We start from the raw sequence: 13,189 nt of genomic DNA, 5'->3' as shown, positions 1-13,189 counted from the left end.
CTTGGCATCCTTGTTTCCATGTATGAGGACACCTGAATTTGTTCAAGCCCTTCCTATCCAAGATGTGACCACCATGGCAGCAATGAAACTACCACTTAAAGTACTGACGAAAATATAAATAAAATGATATTTCAAAATCAATAATTGGTTCCCCATATTTAAGTGAGAAATCCTCAGAATATCAATTTGGGATTAGAATAGGACTGGGCAATGCAGCATATAAATTACACTTTACTCCAGAAACTTTTAGTGAAAAACGAGATGATTTCGTTTTCTGTCATTTGTCAGCAATGACATTTCATGAAAAACCTATATTTACATGCCAATTGGTTTACAATAAATTGTCAGAAAACAGATAACGATTTTACAATCAAATACCAACAACAACACAACAAGAGACACACCTTACTGCAAAGCACGTGTGTACATTGTCACACATGTTCTGATTACTCCTGAGGGGAGCACCTCGCGAGCCTTCACCTGGCGACAGGTAACTGTTATAATCTGTTTCATATTTCTTTACTCACGCTGATTTTTTTTCTGAGTTTTGCTTTTGTTTACAAGAAAACGTGTTTTCGCAAGAATCCTACTTGGTGCGAAAATGTTTTTTATAACGATATACATTGGTCAATTCAGTGGTTTTTCAATTGCGGGCCTGGGGCCAAATTTCATTTCATTTTCCAGTCCGACAGTACTCCATGGCCATAACTCCCTTTGGTCGGTCGTTTCTTCAGAAGCTCTGTTGATATTTGGCATGAGGCTAGGTGTTAGTGGGGATAAACACACACCAGACAGGTTTTGTGAAACATTAAAATGCAAGCATGATTTGGCCCCAGAAGTTACATCAGTCAACCTTTTCCAGAAACACAATTTATGTAGGAATTTGCAAGTTACAATGATTTCATGCAGCAGCGATGCCAACCATTACGCTTTTGGGTCTAAAATGAGGCTATTACGCTTATCCTCCCCAAATGACGATTTTTGATATTTCTCGAATTATTTATATGTCTAAAATATCATGGAGAGCGAGTTGTTAATGCATCGATCACGTCAAGCATTCTACAGGGAGCAAACTGCATGTACATCGGCATTTCTCAGGAACTCGAAACACCACATTGTCTTTATGCGATACAGTTAATATTGTCACATGATGAATTTTATGTATGTGTGGAGCTTTGACCACGTGTTTCAGGCTCCATTTTGTTTTGGCGCCAAAACATCAGGAGGGTTGCGCACGACAGCTTGAATCAAATACTTACGTAAGTGATTTTTAATCTATGACTACCAAGTTATTCAAAGTACAACTTGTTTGTTTGAAATGTGGTTCCAATGAATGTCACCGAGATTGTCGCATGACATTTTAGAACTTCTGTTGATGTCAATTTCTTTCGATATTTGGATTGATATTCAATTTCGAGGTTTAGTCCTATTGAAACATATAAATGTAAGCGGAGTCATTTTTCTGCATGTTTTCAGCTTTATCGACACAACTAAGATCTATTTATTGTCTTTGGTGGGGGGTCTAATGCTGAGAGCCAGTTCTATGCTTTATGACAAGATTATCACTATGAAAAAGATGAAACCTAAATTTATCACCGACATAGTTGCTGCATTAAAATAAAACACTTATTTTCTGAAATTTAAAATTCATAAAATAAAGTGTATTTTGTTTGGTTTATCCTTAGCGATAATACCTTGGTATATAAACTAGTTAACTATGAAAACTTGATCAATGTGCACTTGATTTAAGAATTGACTTCACTTTGTGTGAGTTCATTGGAGTATGAACCTTCATAGAGTGAGGGCCAAACTGTATGAATGTCATCGCAAGCTCCAACGTTCATACAGTTTGCCCCTAACTCTATGAAGGTTCATACTCCAATGAACTCACACAAAGTGAAAGTCAATTCTTATAATTTTTTTATCACAATTTCTTACCTCAAAGGATGTAGGTCAAGATCTAAAAACAATTTTATTGAGTAAGTGTGACTTCATGTTTACACTGACAGCCATACAATAACCAGCTATATCGCGGTGTAAAATAGTTCCTCAAAAAGGGAGGTGACATCGGCGAATTGATGCACAACTTACTCTTCAGAAACATCTTATGCAACACATGTATTCAAATCATATCATCATTAGATGAGAAAGGTCAGTAAAGAACTACCTCAGTAAGTCAGTCACAATGACAGCTTGTCGTGATACATTTACATGAAGTACAAGACGTCAAAATGGCCGACACGATAACGTGATGGGAGAGATTTCCGAAATTGTTAATGAAACTGTGGCAGTTACATGTAAGTCACCATTGATCAACTGGCCGATCATTGAAAGGCGAATAAAGATGTGTCAAACAGACACTATGGTAAATTCATAGATTCTGGAGACGATCAACATCAGCCTAGGCACGGATTGAGTCGATACTACGATAGTTTAGATGTGCATTTTTTTGTTTGTTCATTAGGAAAGAGGGGGCGGTCCTGGTGGCCTAGTGGTTAAAGCGTTTGCTCGTCACGCCGAAGACCTGGGTTCGATTCCTGACATGGGTACAATGTGTGAAGCCCATTTCTGGTGTCCCCCGCCGTGATTTTGCTGGAATATTGCTAGAAGCGGCGTAAAACCATATTCACTCACTCACTCAAGTGGCGTCATACCAAACCAATTAACTCACTGATATTACAGTGGGGCACTCACTCACTCACTCACTAGGAAAGGCCACAGCAAGGATATTCGTGAACAATCATGCAGTCACGCTCTTTCATTTCTTAATGTTTACTGAAACGCTGAGATCAAGAATAAAGGTTATAAATTATCAGAAAGAACGCTTATGTATGTTTTCATGCTAGGGAATTCCCAGGGGTTTCCCCAGGAATGCGGAAGTAGTCTGTCCGAGTTTATGTCATTTTAAGTCATTTTAAGTACGTAATTTTAAGAACATGATCTCATGAAAAACGTATGAACTTCAAATTGTGTCGTTCTTACATTATGAACGTCAAATACGCGGTCATGTGACCGACCTCTAGTCCAATGGAAAAGCTGTATATCGTGGAAACTTCAAATTAAACAATGATTGTAATGACACTATTTCTGTTTACAGGTGTTATGCAGTTTGGAGGAGAAACTGACAGCAATGGGCAAGTCAAAGATGTTGCTGAAGACAAGAATGACTGTGCTGACAGTGAAGCAGACATGAACGAGGATGATGTTCCCAGTGGAGATGTTGCTGAAGACAAGAATGACTGTGCTGACAGTGAAGCAGACATTAACGAGGATGATGTTCCCAGTGGAGATGTTGCTGAAGACAAGAATGACTGTGCTGACAGTGAAGCAGACATGAACGAGGATGATGTTCCCAGTGGAGATGTTGCTGAAGACAAGAATGACTGTGCTGACAGTGAAGCAGACATTAACAAGGATGATGTTCCCAGTGGAGATGTTGCTGAAGACAAGAATGACTGTGCTGACAGTGAAGCAGACATTAACGAGGATGATGTTCCCAGTGGAGATGTTGCTGAAGACAAGAATGACTGTGCTGACAGTGAAGCAGACATGAACGAGGATGATGTTCCCAGTGGAGATGTTGCTGAAGACAAGAATGACTGTGCTGACAGTGAAGCAGACATGAACGAGGATGATGTTCCCAGTGGAGATGTTGCTGAAGACAAGAATGACTGTGCTGACAGTGAAGCAGACATGAACGAGGATGATGTTCCCAGTGGAGATGTTGCTGAAGACAAGAATGACTGTGCTGACAGTGAAGCAGACATTAACGAGGATGATGTTCCCAGTGGAGATGTTGCTGAAGACAAGAATGACTGTGCTGACAGTAAAGCAGACATGGCCATGGGTGATATTGTCAATATGGACCATACAGGTGAGGAAACAACTAAAAGAAAACTTATAGATTCAATGTACATATAATTTCTCTGCACATAATCTGGTTATTTGAAAGCACAAAATCTTTAGCAAGATGAATATCATTTTTTTTAAATACATAAAGTGAAGGCATTGTTGGGATTTGTTCTTCAGTAGTTCAAAATGTAAGCCATCTTTGTTTTTCTTTCCACTTTGAGAATGCACTTTGGAAAAATGGGTGCATGAACATAAACATAAACATTTTTAGTTTTGTTTGCCATTTGCCATGTTATCATTGTACGCACCAAAATGATCTTCTACACTGCATATTTCAATTGTTTTTATCACATTGTTGGAAGGTTTACAGTAATAATGCTGGTATCTGGTAGAAGTCAGTTCCATATAATGCCGATTGGAATTTTACGGCATGGCTAGTCCCTTTAATCTGAACAGTTATTGACCCAAGAGATAGGGGATTGGAAATTCCACACCTCTTGCATTGTTTTAGTAACCTTTATACTTTATTAACTTTTACCAGGTATTCATCATGTTCAGACTTATGTACTGATTGACGATGATAAAAGGGATGTTGGAGATAGCTGCGACAGTGGATCAGCACATGTTCCAGACAGTAGTGATGGTGAATCTGATTGGTCCATGGAAATTCCATTGCAAGTGACTGATCAAAGTAAAACTGGTAATTAATCAAGAATTCTATTTTGCTGGTCAGTATAAGTCTTAAATGAAAGGAGAATGAAATTTATTTATCAAACAAAGAGCAGTAAATTTTTAACTTATCCTACATTACTCCGTATTGCATTTACTGCTTTCTTTTGACAGAGAGACAAACTGTGTGAGATCCAGCTGCTAAAGAAAGTTGTCCCAACCAGTACAGGAGGCAGCGCCTTCCAACAGTCTGCATATGACCCGGAAGTCATGACGTCACATCAAAACACATAATTGCTTTGTCACCTCCACAGACAGACGTACTTTGTATCCCTTGCAGGGGTAGAAACTAACATATTTAGTCCACTAGTCCTTATAATGATAACATATAGCAAAACCCTTAAAAATGGCAAATTTCTACTAGTCCTTATGATACCTTAATAATTGGCCAGTTTGGCAAGGACTATAGGACTAGTGCCAATTTCTAACGCTGCCTTGTTGAAATTAAAGCTTATTGTTTCTATATTTTGCGTGTTTTTACATTCATCGTGCCGATGTTGCAGTCCTTCGTCGCTGTGCTCCTTCAACTCGATACGAGTATCCAGGACACACCTCACTCAACATGCTCATCGACCCCCTGATATGGCTTACAACTCGGAGATTGCGGTCTTTCTACACCACCCTTGGCGTCACCTTTGTCGGCAACATCGCCCCCTTCCGGTGACGCCCGTCACAGGACAGGTCTCCGTTTCCTCAGCGATCTACGTTTACAGCAGCCGCACTTAGTGGAGCTTCCCAGCCCCTCCGGCACTACCAACACCTCCGGTGCCTTTGGCGCTCCTGGTGCCCCCGACACCAGATCAACAAGCTTTAACAAGCTCAGATCAACAAGCTGGGTATCTCAACCGATCTTCTACTTCAACATAAGGGGCGCCATCGGCAATCGCCTCTCCAGCGCCACTGACATCTGCTTCTATTACTGACATCTCATAAATCGTCACACGGGGAAGCAAGGTGAAACATTTGTCTTTCAATTGTCGCCGCTCCTTTCGCTGCTCTCCCGTAGGTCTTCAGGATCGTGACTATCGTTTAACTTGGGAGGAATCTTTTCAACCAACAGACAATTGGTATGATTCAACTTGTCCACTTGCAACATTCTCCTTAACCCCGTTGTTTAAAGCGCCATGCTTTCGGAGAGATGACCTGCGGATTTCCTTCGAAACAGAGCTTCTGGTGGACAGCATCTGTATCAGAACTGGCAGATCTTACCTGTTCAGGCTCATTAAGCCTGTTGTACCCACTTCTTGGTATCATGGTTGACTGGTCTCACATATCACGGTGTATCATATCGCTCTGCACCAGCCCCGCCATTCAACGAAGACGACATCCACTTTCTTCTTCGTGAACATCGCTCCTATACCCTGCCCTAGCGCCAGCGTTCCTCAAAGAGACTCTTCCTCGGCGCTCCCCAGGTTTTCCGCGGTGCTGCTGCATTTTTTCGCAAAACTCGGGTACACAACTTGTTTGTTCATTAGGGATTGTCTGCTTGTGGAGATTGCACCTCATTTCCCGCTCCAATGCGGTTTTCTCGGCTACTGCACAGAGTGATTTACATGTCATGTGTCAAGTGCTTGGACTGACAGGGAATTAGGTCAACTGACCATGGTGAGCGGTGCAATGTATTTCTACAAATTGGTTTGCATGCTTACATGTATGCATGGTGCAACCACTCAACCAGACGCCTGTCGCAGTCCATCCATGCACAGATGATGGCAACGATAGACCTCCGCTGCCAACACGGCTGTCATGAGGCACCTCATTTCATCGCCCCCTCGGTATAAGAATGATAGCGCTTATACAGCATTCAAGGGATGGAAAAGATCGCCTTCCTTTGTACGGTTTGATCTTTTAGACTAAGACACCTTCATATCTTCAGCCTTGGCCACCAGACACAGCGTTGATTATATACCGTTCCATTGACCCCTGTTGACGACTTGCCTAGTGTTGTGTTGTCGTCCTTCATTGTCACCTCGATATAAGAACAGGAGGGCTTTTACGACTCAGGATGGAAACAATTACACATTACTTCGGGCAGTAAGGTGCGATCTACCCAAACCACAGTTTTACAGATGTCCTCATTCTCTTCTGGACATTTTGCCTCGACTTCTGACTACCAGGTTCCGTCAATACCTCAGCGGTCGATTGTGAAGCTGGTTTATTTTGTCTACACAGGGTTTGGTTCGCATGCGAGCACACCTCTCCACGTAGCGTCCCGACTTTTCAACTTCATTCTTGTAGACGACCTCATATACCATGACTTTTGTCAGTGGCTAGTGTTCTGGGATTACCCACCCCAGCCCACGTTGTGACCGACTGTGATCAACACCATTGGCACAGCAACAGCCTCGAGATCAAAGCGCTTATCCAGGACGCCACTTCCTGGCAGAGAATTCTCGGTCATGCCCTGTTGATCATGTCCACTGACAACATCTCCACTCTCCATCCCTGCAAAAATCAGACCCTCCACTTTTTCGACTTGGTCAGCCTGGACCTCTACTTTAAGAAAAAGGAGCTTGTCTTGCACTCACCAGGTTGAGAGCATGTTCTGGTACAGGCTTTGTCCAGGCCTAACTAGGTGGCTCCCACCGAATGGAAGCTCCACCAAGAGGTCTTCGCCGGACTATGTCAAATGGTAGACACCCCAAACATCGATCTGTTCGCCACATCTCTGAACTGCCAGCTGTCGCCTTACATTTCACCAGTGCCGGATCCGGCCGCTGTGCAGTCAACGCCTTCAGTTTTTCTTGGGAAGGATTACACGTGTACGCTTTTCCGCCTCTGGTTCTCCCTCCCACAGTTCTTTAAAGATCCAGGGCACTCTGTACCTGACACTTTTGGTCGGTGTGGTCCAACTTTTCCCAAACTACAGGCCTGGCTGCTCTCATTCCATCTTGAAGACCAGAAGGCCAAGTTCAGACCGCCTGTCTTGAATCTGAATGTGGTCTTAAACGCCCTTCGGACTGCTCCCTTCCAACCACTCCACTCGTCTTCCTTCTACGACCTAAGGAAGAAGTCAGTGTTTCTACTGGTTTTGACTAATGCCGCTCAGGTCAATGAGCTCCCCGCCCTCGATGTCCTCTGTGTCCGGTTCGAACGCGGTACTCAGGGCGCTGTTCATCATGGACCGTGCTTGGACTTCATCGTAAAGAATCGACTCCCAGGACAGCCTGATAGATCATTTATTATCCCCTCCACCTTGTCCATTGTGGGTGCCGAGGATGAGGAGGAGCGTCATTATGCCCAGTAAGGGCACTGAAGGTTTGCTACGACGCTCTAAAGCCTTCCACAAGTCTAGGAAACACCTTTTTCCTGTCGGTCTCCCAGTTGTCGCAGTCGTTGGTCAGCCAGAATACTTTTCCCTGTGTCTCCGGGCTGTAATCCTCAAAGCTTATGAAGCCGCCCGAGTGGACCCTCCCCCGCAAGGCTATCTATCAATCCACACGAGATCAGGGCTATTGCATTTACCATGGCTCTTCACAGTAAAACTGTTCCATCCAGTCACTCATTGAAGCCTGTTCTTGGCGATCGGACACTGCCTTCGCCAACCACTACCTCTGTGATGTAGCCTTGGAAGATGTCGCCGGCGTTCACAAGTTTGGTCCCTTGTTGTAGCCCAACAAGTCACCTATCACCGACGCCACTGATTCTTCGATACCCCGAGTGTGGCCTGTTGAACTCTCTTGTGTGTATCACCTCAGATAAGAGGGCTCTACTGCGTTTCGCTTTTGCTCTTAGGTAAGGTCTAGTTTTTGGCTACCCGCCTCATTCTATTTCGGTTACCTATTCAGGTGTTTCGTTTTTGCATCGACTCTTCAGTCTTGTTTCCTGAAGACAGGAACGGTCGAAGATGTTCCGGTCATCACTTGTATGCGGTACGGATTCATCGGACCTTGGCGAGAGTTTATTAGGGATCACATCTGAAGGTATGCCCACTGACAGGGCAGTCTGATAAAGATGCAATACGGAGTAATGCAGGATAAGTTAAAAAATTTACTAAAATCTAAATATTTTTTACATTTGTATACTTATCCTGCATTACGAAGTCTTAAGTGCCCTCCCTTCTCTACACTGCCTCCCCACGGAGTTTCAGATGTTATGTTTCAAGCAGTTATGTGTTTTGATGTGACGTCATGACTTCCGGGTCACATGCCGACTGTGAGAGGGTGCTGCCTCCTGTACTGGTTGGGACAACTTTCTTTAGCAGCTGGATCTCACACAGTTCGTCTCTCTGTCAAAGACAGCAGTAAATGCAATACGGAGTCATGCAGGATAAGTATACAAATGTAAAAAATATTTAGATTTTACTAATTTAAAGCATGGATAAAATTGTTTGAAGTGTCTGTCGTGTTTTCTCTGATATAATTGATCAGTGCTTTGCATGTCATCCAAGATGTCTAGGGTGGATTAACATTCCGCATCTAGTGAGGATAGGCTGCAGTAACACTACTTTACTGTTCTGCCCCCTGAAAGCTGGCCGCTGTGATTTGATTGAAATATTCTGTGCACAATTCTCGCTCTCTCTCTTCCCCTTCTTCCAAAAAACTATGGTTTTATGTCTAATATTTTTCATAATCTCTGTTACCAATCTAGGACAGTCTCTGAGATCAGTAGTGTGGATCTTAGCAGAAATTGTGACCTGCCAAATGCACCAGGTATGTTTGTTATGCATGAGTAAGTAGATGTATGCTCTTCTGACTTTTGAAATGTTGAGGATTTAAGCTTCAGTTTCAGTTCTTTGTCTACAAATGGTGTTCTGTCTTGAAGACTGGGATCGAGCCAGGTATTGCTCATTAAAAAGGGCAAGGCAGGGAACTTAATGGGCTGGTGATATGCAATTGCCTCGGAAAGATGAAATAGTAGGTGTAAGTTCTAATGTGAAGCATGGCTACATGGCTTGGGACGGGAGCTGCTTTTTAACAATGCCTGTAAACGCTTTCCAGTTGATTTATGGCATTAGATGTACAAACATGCGTCTTCTTGCTTGTTATGAAATGCTCTCTACTTCAGTATCATGATAAATCATTCTGCATTGTGACATTTATTGAATTTGTTTCTGTAGAAGAGCAGAATGCAAGAAGACCTAGTGATCCTAAAATGGAACAATATGATAAGGACCCTAGCATCACATCAACATCAAATAACCCAAGGCAAAGGTGTGTTGATGACTTCATTGAGTTTTGTAAATTTTACAATAAATTGTATTTTATCTTATCCTGACTCATACTTATTGCTTATCTCTCTCTCTTCCGAATAGGTAGTGGAAACGTCCTGTGCTGTCCCCAAAGAACAGAGAAAACAGCTCACCCAAACACACCCTCACTCTGCGCATGCGCACCGTAACCATGTGACCAAGCCCAGTAACTCATCACTTTCTCTTTTTCGCGCCATCTTGGCAGCTTGAAATTTTTTTCTGTGCATCATAATCCAAGCTTTCCATAAAAATTCCAAACAAAATCTTTTGCTTGGATTATTTTCTGTGATATTCTATACATCATATCTAACGATTATTTTATATATTTGGCATTAGAATTTTCGTAATTTGGACTCAAATGCAGCCCCTATCGGAGAGCATGAAAACATGTAACCAATGTAAATTACGTTTTTCAGATTCGGACCCTCATCCAACCTGTACCAGCTGCACAGTACAGAACTGCACTGCAGAAAATAGATGCAAATCCTGCGCCCCTTTGGGGAAGGAAGAATTTAGTAATTATCTTTTTGCAGTGCTGAGGAAAAAGATGGATCTTAAACGACGTGAGTCATCACGCTCGTCATCATCCACGGAGACGGCTAAAAGTAGAAGAGGCGAGAATACGCCCTGCCCTTCGTCAGAGGAATTTGATTTGATATTATTCAAATTATCCCGCTGAATATGATGCAGTCATCTTACTTCCTCGTCTACCAGCAAGAAGTCCAGAGGGTCTAAGAATAAACAGACTTCATCCGCAGTCATGAAGGGGGTTTTCAAGAAAATCAGCTGTTTCTTCTAGCCAGAAGAAAGCCTGCGCGCAGACAATTACGTCCGCACAACCCCAGAGGTTCGCGCAGCCCGCAGTGTCATCCAATTCGGCTACAAATACAACCGATATATACCTCAATCAGCCTCAGACCTTCCCGCAGATACCGGCCTTCGCGCAGCCCAACACAACAATTATGCAATCCTCTACCTTCGCGCAGGCGTCAACCTGCGCGCAGGCTGTTAATCAACAAGAGTATACACAGACGCCAGCGTTCACGCAGGCTCCCGCCTTCGTGCAGCCTTCACGCAGGTTCCCGCCTTCGTGCAGCCTTCAACGTTTACACTGCCAACTACCTTCACGCAGCCTACCTTTTTTACACAAGGTACTTTGCTAACGCCTGCTATTAATACAGATAGCAAATATCATACAAGTCGTAATGGCTATGCAACAACAAATGTGTAAACAACCTGGCACGCAGTCGACTACCTCTTCACACAATAGCTCGCAGATGTTGCAGCCTTCATTTACGGCTCTGAATCCTAACGCCTCCTATCTTCTGAGAGAGGAGGATATGTTCGAGCCCCCTCAAAATGAGGACACATCGGGGGAAAATTACCCTTCAATTAATGAGGATCATGAATTAATGGCAGATAGACTGCCGATATCACCCGTCAAGAAATTCTTCTCTCACTGATACATACTGTATCAAAGGGGTCGATATAGACACACTAACCATCCCATCGATAAAACCAATCTCAAACATTGCAGAGAATCTTAATGTTTCTTTTGCGAAAGCCACGAAATCACAAGGACTTCAAATACCGAGCTTTAATTCTAAGAAATTCCTCATGCACGCCATGTCGCAATTTCTTCGCTCACCGGAGATTGATGAAGATTACTCACACATGTCAGACTCCAAAAGTAAAAAATCTTATCGCATTGAGGATAAGAAAATTGCACGACTTGATACGACTACAAGACATGCATTCTTTGGACAAGCGATGTCACACGCTATGAGCCTCAGAACGACTGCGAAAGAATGCTACTTTCAGCTCTCGTCAATCAAACGAAAAATCAAGAAATTATTTCTGATCATATGAGTTCAGTGTCGGCAGGTTTAACACTACTACAGCGACAAGGTCTTATAAATAATTCTAATTGGTATACTATACCAAAGAATTATTAAGACAACCCTGGGAGGCCCCAACCATTTTTAATGGTAACATATGCAAAATCAACAAAGAAGTGCTTTAAGACTCCAAAGATCATATGCTGATCAAGTCCGTTCAGACTATGAATTCCATGTATCGTCAATCCATGCAGAAAACCCAATTCAAAAGCCATATGACGGGCATTCAAAAAGACAAAAGAGAAACGCTAGTACAACTACAGAGGCGGGAAATCATCTGCTTTTCGCAAGTCACATGACACGTCACGTGATGCCGAACGCGGCCACAGATCGAGGTGATCTCCCAATATAACCGGCGAAGATGGGCTTTTGAACGACAGGGAAATCCCCCCTATCAGCCGTTCATGTACAGCATTCCCCAGTAGTCGGAAGATTGGCAAGATATTGGATGAATGTGGGACATTCTAGGAGACAAATTTGTTTCCAACTTTCTAAGAAAGGCTACGCGGCGACTTTACTCAAGAAATCCCCGTTATCTCGCAAGCCACCGGAAATACCTTATCGGATAGAATTGTTGCCGAAGTTAACTGAAGCAATCAATTCACGTCTCAACAAGGGCCAAGTCAAGATAATTCATCCAGAATTACTAACGCCGGGTTTCTATTCGCCGATCTTTTTGGTTCTCAAAAATAATTCAAACGGAAAGTTTCGTTTGATTTACAACATGAGAAAATTCAACAAGAAATACCTTCCAAAACCGGAGGATTTCAGAATGATTCAACAAATGATAGCACGACTATCTCGGAAGCATCGATCTACAGGATGCTTACCTACACATTCCCATTTAACGGACTTCAGGAAATATTTACGTTTCCTCTTTGAAGGACAACATTACCAGTTGGCGGTCCTGCCCTTTTTGAATTTCCACGGCCCCGAGTTACCAAACCAATTGTGACATTTTTTCACAAGGGAATTTGTTGTGCTTTTTACCTAGAGATGGGATATAAGCCCATCAATCAAGAGAGCTACTCAGACTACAACTAAATTTCACCCTGAAATTATTAACACAACGCCAAACCATCACCGACAATGGAAGCTACACCCAGAAGCATTCCAACTGGCTATAAAAGAAAAAGGTTGCCCATTAGATAGACCTATTCGCAACCAGATTCAACAATCAGATAACAACATTTGTATCACCAGTGCCAGACCCATTAGCTTGGTCAGTCGATGCTCTGTCAATATCATGAGAGGGACTAAACGCGTATGCGTTTCCTCCACCTGCCGTGATACCACAGATATTACAAAAGATCCTACACACGAGCAGCCTACAACTGCTTTTTGTAGCGCCTTACTGGCCGGTGAGAACGTGGTTTCCAGATCTCGTCGAACTAGCAGAGATCCAATATTAAAACTTCTAAACTGGCCAAATCTACTGCTACATCCTCACTCCAATCAGGTCCATCCAAGACCAGATTGATACGAACTTCACGTATGGAGCATATCAAGAGCAGTCTTG

The sequence above is a fragment of the Haliotis rufescens genome, unplaced genomic scaffold, assembly GCF_023055435.1.
Source record: "Haliotis rufescens isolate VD_foot unplaced genomic scaffold, xgHalRufe1.0.p SCAF_25, whole genome shotgun sequence".
In the NCBI taxonomy this organism is placed as follows: domain Eukaryota; kingdom Metazoa; phylum Mollusca; class Gastropoda; order Lepetellida; family Haliotidae; genus Haliotis; species Haliotis rufescens.
This window is presented reverse-complemented; position numbering follows the sequence as displayed.